Here is a 6,000-nt window from a genome sequence, read left to right as displayed (position 1 = left end):
TCGGCCTACTGACTCACACAGACTGTGTTCCCATTCTTTCAGGCTCTGATGAAGAGGTCACCCTTGAAACGCGTCAGCCTTTTTTAAACATCTGCCTCTACATGGGCATATCCTTATTTTAACCCTTCAGTGTATATTTTGTCACCTGTTTTTATGAAACTAGTATTTATTACTCAGATGGTGATATTTGTTTGTATTCTATTATACATGATTAAACCAAAATATGTTTTGATGTAAGCGGTTGATCACGCGTCCTCCTTCCACCTCCTTCCACACATAGTGCTACATACCCTTTCTAGCAACCGTTGCATAAAATGGGTGTTTTTAGTTCACATACATTGCAATCGGCGTCAAAGTAACTCCTTTGTGGCCAGGCCCTACTCTACTCCTCTCTATTCTACTGCTACTTTATTTAACCCTACTTTACTATTCTATTCTATTGTACTCCTACTCTACTCTACTGTATATAGATGCTTCTAGTGGCACAGTTGATAAAATTTAATTGTAGAACAACCAGCTTGCATGAAAACATAAAAACCACAAGTTAAAAAGATAAACCACCTCACAGGTGGGATAGATAGAAACGCCAAACAATTCCTTCAGGACTGCCCCTGGCAATTTTCTATGAGAGAATTTTTTTCCATGAGAGGATCTCATAGCCACATGTATATTGCAGTCCTGAAGGAGTTTCTATCCATTCCACCTGTAAGGTTGTTTATCTTTTAACTTGTGGTCAAATAAACGTTTTTATGTTTTCATGCAAGTTGGTTGTTCTACAATTTTATCATCTGTGCCACTAGAAGCATCTATATACCCTAAGCTCTTAAGAGAACTTTCAATGTATATTGCTGTTTTTCCTTTCACCCAAGGACATTCTGTAGCAGCTATGGTCAGGCGGCTTCAGCAATCTTTATGACAAGACGCACACAATTCCATTGGCACATGATAGTTCATGTTTTCTACTCTACTGTAGTCTACTCTATTCCTACTATATTCTAGTATACTCCTACTCTACTTCTTTACTGCTACTCTACTCTGTTCCTATTTTAGTCTACTCTACAATTACTCTGCTGCTACTCTAGTCTACTGCACTCCTACTCTACTTTACTTCTACTCCTATCCTACTTTACTCTAGTCTGCTCTATTTCAGGCTCCTACGCCTAGTCTAGTCTTCTCTCCCATCTCTGCACAGTGCTGTGCACCCTTTCTAGCAAAAATTGCAAAAAAACTAAATATTTAGTTTACTTTGCAATACTTGTTGCATGAAAATAATCCCTCTGTGGCCAGGCCCTACTCTAGTGTACTCAATTCCCACTTTAGTCTATTCTAGTCTTTTTTTTTTTTTTTTTTTTTACATTTTTAAAAAATTTTAATTACTATATTCCTACTCTAGTCTGCGCTATTTTGCTGTAGTCTTCTCTATTCCTAGTATAGTCTACTCCAACTCTACTCTACTTCTACTCCTCTCCCACGCTACTCCTATTCCTACTACTACTCCTATTCCTACTTATACTCCTACCCCTACTCTACTCCTACGCTAATTCTTCTCTACTTCTACTTTTACTCCTACTGCTACTCTGCCATACTCTACTTTGCTGCTACTCTATTTTAAACTGCTTATACTCATTTCTACTTTACTGTTCCTCTACTTCTACTCTATTCTACGCTACTTTACTCCTACTTTACTTCTACTCCTACCTGCTCATACCTTCTCATATCCGGAAGATGGTTTGTTGCAGACCGAATATGAGAAAAAAATATTGATTGGATGGTCCAACCGAAATTATGCTTTTGTGGATTCGGGTGGTCATGGTGATGAATGCTTGTGTCTCGTGGAAAATAGGTTAAATTTTTTTATTTTGTAGGCACTGAATAAATTGTGGCCTTAGGAACTTTTTGACGTACTTACAATCTGGATTACCTCCAGGAGTCAAAAGCTCAACCAAATTTGCAGCTGAGTACATCACACAACTTTAATCGTTTGCTTCCTGCTGGTCTTTTAAAAATTAAATGTGTTTTAGAGGGTCCTGAAGAACTTCATAGCTTTCCCTAATCTGTTTAAAGGCAGCTGATGTATAATCCATTTCACTGTCCACCATCACCACCTGTTTACCTTCACGAGCTGTTACGAAAGCTGTGTTCTTCCTGAAAATCAAAGTGCAACTGAGTAGTTGGTCTTAAATAGGGGGTTACACATTTTGCCAACAGTTCTTATCTGCATGTTTGTGAAGCGATTGCTCCATATGGTGACTACAGCCCAGGCAACAGCATAGCTGATAGGCCGATCAATTTGAATGTCAGCCTTGTCCTGCATGTTAAGTCCCAATTCGGGGATCCAGGCTGCAGTAGGGTCCGTTTTGGTCTCCTTCCTCGACATTTGCGGCTGGCTGTCGTCACACGATGGTCTCTTCCTTCTACAATGCTGTTGTCATTCCAAGGTACGCGGGTCCTCTGTAGAGCGTCTTGTTCAAGCTTAAGAGTATACATTAATAGCCTACAGTAAATATGAAGCAACATGATGATGGACAGGTTTCCATTTTCAATGTCAGCCTTGCCCTGCATTCTAAGTCCCAATTCTGGGATCCGGGTTGCAGTGGGGCAGGTTTTAGGCTCATATGTAATTGCCTTGTGGATGATCTGGTCCCAAATTATGGTTGCATAGTACTGGACGGTGGTGGAGAGGGAAGCTTGTGCTCTTGGGAAATTCAGTACAATTTTAATTTTTCAGGCACTGGATGAAATGTGGTCTTAGGGGCTTTTTGGTGTACAGTACATATGCTCTGGATTACCTCCAGGGGTCAACAGCTCAAACATATTTGCATATGTTGATGATGCTAGATAGGTTTTACATTTTAAATGACTTGTCTTGAAGGTCCCAAACAGCCTACAGTAATATGAAGCAACATGATGGACAGGTTTCCATTTTCAATGTCAGCCTTGCCCTGCAAGTCCCAATTCTGGGATCCAGGCTGCAGTAGAGTCAGGTTTTTTTTCTTTACTTTTTTCCGCAACTTGTGCAGCTGGCTGTCATCATATGATGGTCTCCTTTTTTGCCTTCCTGTCACAATGCTGCTGTCCCAAAGTACAGGGGTTTTCTGTAGAACGTCATATTCAAGCTGAAGAGTATACATTACCAGCCCTTCAGTAAATATTAAGTGAAATGATGATGAACAGGCTTTCCATTTTCAATGTCAGCCTTGTCCTGCATGCTAAGTCCCAATTCTAGGATCCAGACTGCAGTGGGGTCAGTTTTTTTTTTTTTAACCTTCTTTTGGGAAATGTGTGGCTGGCTGTTGTCCCATGATGGCTTCTTCCTTAGACTCCTGCAATAATGCTGTTGGTTTTTCAAGTTACACCATTTCTTTGTAGCGCGTCTTGTTCAAGCTGTACAAATATACAAGAAGAGAAAATATGTACCACAGCTGGAAAATAAATGTGAAATGTTACTTTGAATGACAGGTATTTTAGAATATTCATCAATAAACTGGTAAAAGCCCTATGATGGTATCAAAGTTGAAGGCTTGATCTATGTGGCTATCCCATTAACAGTCCTTGAGTAAATGTAAACATTATAAATGCCCTTCAAGTGACTCTATCAGAGGGTCAGCAAAATTAGAAAAACATCACCTTGAAAGGAAAACAGGTTCCTACAGTCCTGTATGTATGCATTTTCTGGTAAAATGTCACTACTTATAAAGCTTCAATAGGACACATAAAGCTGGTTGAAAAGTTGGTTCCCCCTAGTGGCCGTTTTGGTTGTTCTGCTGACCTCTAGTCAGTACAGGACAAAGTAGTGAGGTACTACAGTGATTTCAAGCTTCCATAGGGATTGGCCAAGTATGTCACATACATACGTACATTGGTCCAAACTAAACCAATTTAGCAATGCAAAAATATGCATACCTGAAATCCAGTTTTAATTTATTAATAATTGGCAACACAATTGTTGCAATGTGTTTTATTGAAAAGCCCAAAAAACTTTTGGAAAAAAATGTTGCCTGAAGAAAGCATTGTTTGACCCCACCCCCCACCCCCCACCCCCACCACCACCTCCTCCTCCTATCCCTGAAAAAATATGCAGGTACAGGAACATGAGCAATTAATGTGATGGGGAAAAAAAACATCATTAGAAAATAATTAAATCAACATCGTGGAGGTAGTTGACTGTGGAGCCAATCTCTATTTATTACTATACACCAAGCTTCTTTCTACAGTAATTTCTAGTACTCCATGGTCTGATAACAGAGAGCAAGGTTTTCAACTTTATTCAGCTGCCATTTAATTTTGGGGGAAAGCAATTTTATATGTTCTGTAGGATCCGCACTTTCATAGTTCAGATTGGTACATTTTTTCAGGAATGGCTTTCAGTTTTCAGGGGTCAAAATTACACCTCTATGCTCTATAAATACCGTGGATTGTATTTTTCAATGGACAGAAAAGTGAAAACACTCTGAAATTCAGACTTATTGACATTTTCCATATCAAAATTACTATTTTCTCACCTTGATAAATTGCACAATGCAATTTAAGAAAAAATGGTTAAAAACACAAGTTTCATCCTTTTAGGTGCACCATAGTCTTTGTTTTCTAAACAGCCATTCGCCGTCTTTAATAGTGTAAGCCTGACCTCTATTGGTCAAACTACGAAAGTACAGGGTATCAAAAAATAGTAAGAAAAATTTACTAAAATAGCTAAATGAATTAAAGAAGCATTTGTTTGTTATTTCTATTATATCAGAAAGCGGAGATTATACAAGCCAGATAAGACAGATTTGCTTATTCATTCTTAGCCGAATATCCAGCTGAGTTAGCAATATCACATAATTATATAGGGCACTGGCCATTTGAAGGGGGTATGAAGGGACATGCATTTACTGAGTATTGCAAAAGCAGTTTAAAAAGTGCCCAATGAGTAAATAGTGAAACATTTATACCCTATGTTAGTGGTTTTTCTTACTGTAAGGCCTCATTCACAAGGGTATGCAGAACAGTTAATTTGCTTTGTGTTAAAGCTTTCCAAATGAAATGCCTTTTCTTTACATGAATGGCCCACTGTACACAGCGCAGCTGGATTGCTTTGCATTGTTTTTCAGTAACTTTGATCTTGCCTGCAGGGTTTGGCTGGTGTTACAACTTGCAAAGCTTGTCAAATGTCTCCATTCTAGTCAATAGTAGCCCACCGCAAATATCTCCTACAAATTTAAATTGTAAGGGTTTTTATACAGATCTGGTCGCCCAAAGCAGGTCATGGGTACCCTTCCTTCCTGCCTTCCTTACCCCTGTGTGCTCAACTCTCATTCTGCTACTCCTTTTTTTTTTCTAGTAATTTTCACTGCTTCTTCTAAGGCCAGCCACATATGGTTCAAATCTTGGCCAGTTCAGCAGGTTTTGAAAGCAGACCCCCTAGAGAATAAAATGGTTCCAATTTTTTATGTCACACGATATTACCGCAAAGGCAAAATTTTAGTAAAAAACACACCACACAAGTGAATTTTAGGGCAAACAAACGCAATAAATTACCCACATTTTTGGTAAAATATAAAGGATAATGTTGCACCGAGTAAATATATACCCAATATGCCAAACCTTAAGTTTTTGTGGGCCCATGAAATGGCAACACACTTCAGTACCCTATATTTTCTATAGGCGACTCTTCAAATCCCCCCTATAGGTCATAAGTTTTGTGTTACGGAGAAGGTCTTGTGCAAGAATCATTGTTCTCACTGATGTTTTCATGCATAGGTGCCTCCAACGCATGCGTTTATGTTCGTATGTATATGTGGGGGTAGGGGGTCCTAAAAAAAAATGTTTGTTTTTTTTTTGGGGGGGGGGGGGGATGTTATGTGCTTAGGTGAAACTTTATTTTTTGCAATTAAAAAAATTTTTTTTGCGGAACTTTTTTTTTTTTATCACATAGGGGACAGAGTCCCCTATGTGATGCTTTTTTTGGTAACAGGTTCTCTTTAATAAGCCCTACAAGGTCTAAAAGACCCTGCATGT

The 6,000-nt window shown here is 38.8% G+C and overlaps 1 long non-coding RNA gene across 1 annotated transcript in view; it reads right to left on the bottom strand.

Moving 5' to 3' along the window:
• Positions 1 to 1,841: 1,841 nt before the first annotated feature.
• LOC141148889 (uncharacterized) overlaps positions 1,842 to 6,000 on the bottom strand; it is a 28,535-nt gene continuing 24,376 nt past the window's right edge. The window contains exon 2 of the long non-coding RNA XR_012245259.1: positions 1,842 to 3,384. This is a non-coding gene — a long non-coding RNA (uncharacterized lncRNA). The remainder of the gene's footprint in view (positions 3,385 to 6,000) is intronic.

The sequence above is a fragment of the Aquarana catesbeiana genome, linkage group LG06 (genome assembly GCF_042186555.1).
Source record: "Aquarana catesbeiana isolate 2022-GZ linkage group LG06, ASM4218655v1, whole genome shotgun sequence".
NCBI classification, from domain to species: domain Eukaryota; kingdom Metazoa; phylum Chordata; class Amphibia; order Anura; family Ranidae; genus Aquarana; species Aquarana catesbeiana.
Note: the sequence above shows the minus strand (reverse complement) of the source record. Positions and strands in the feature narration are given on the sequence as shown.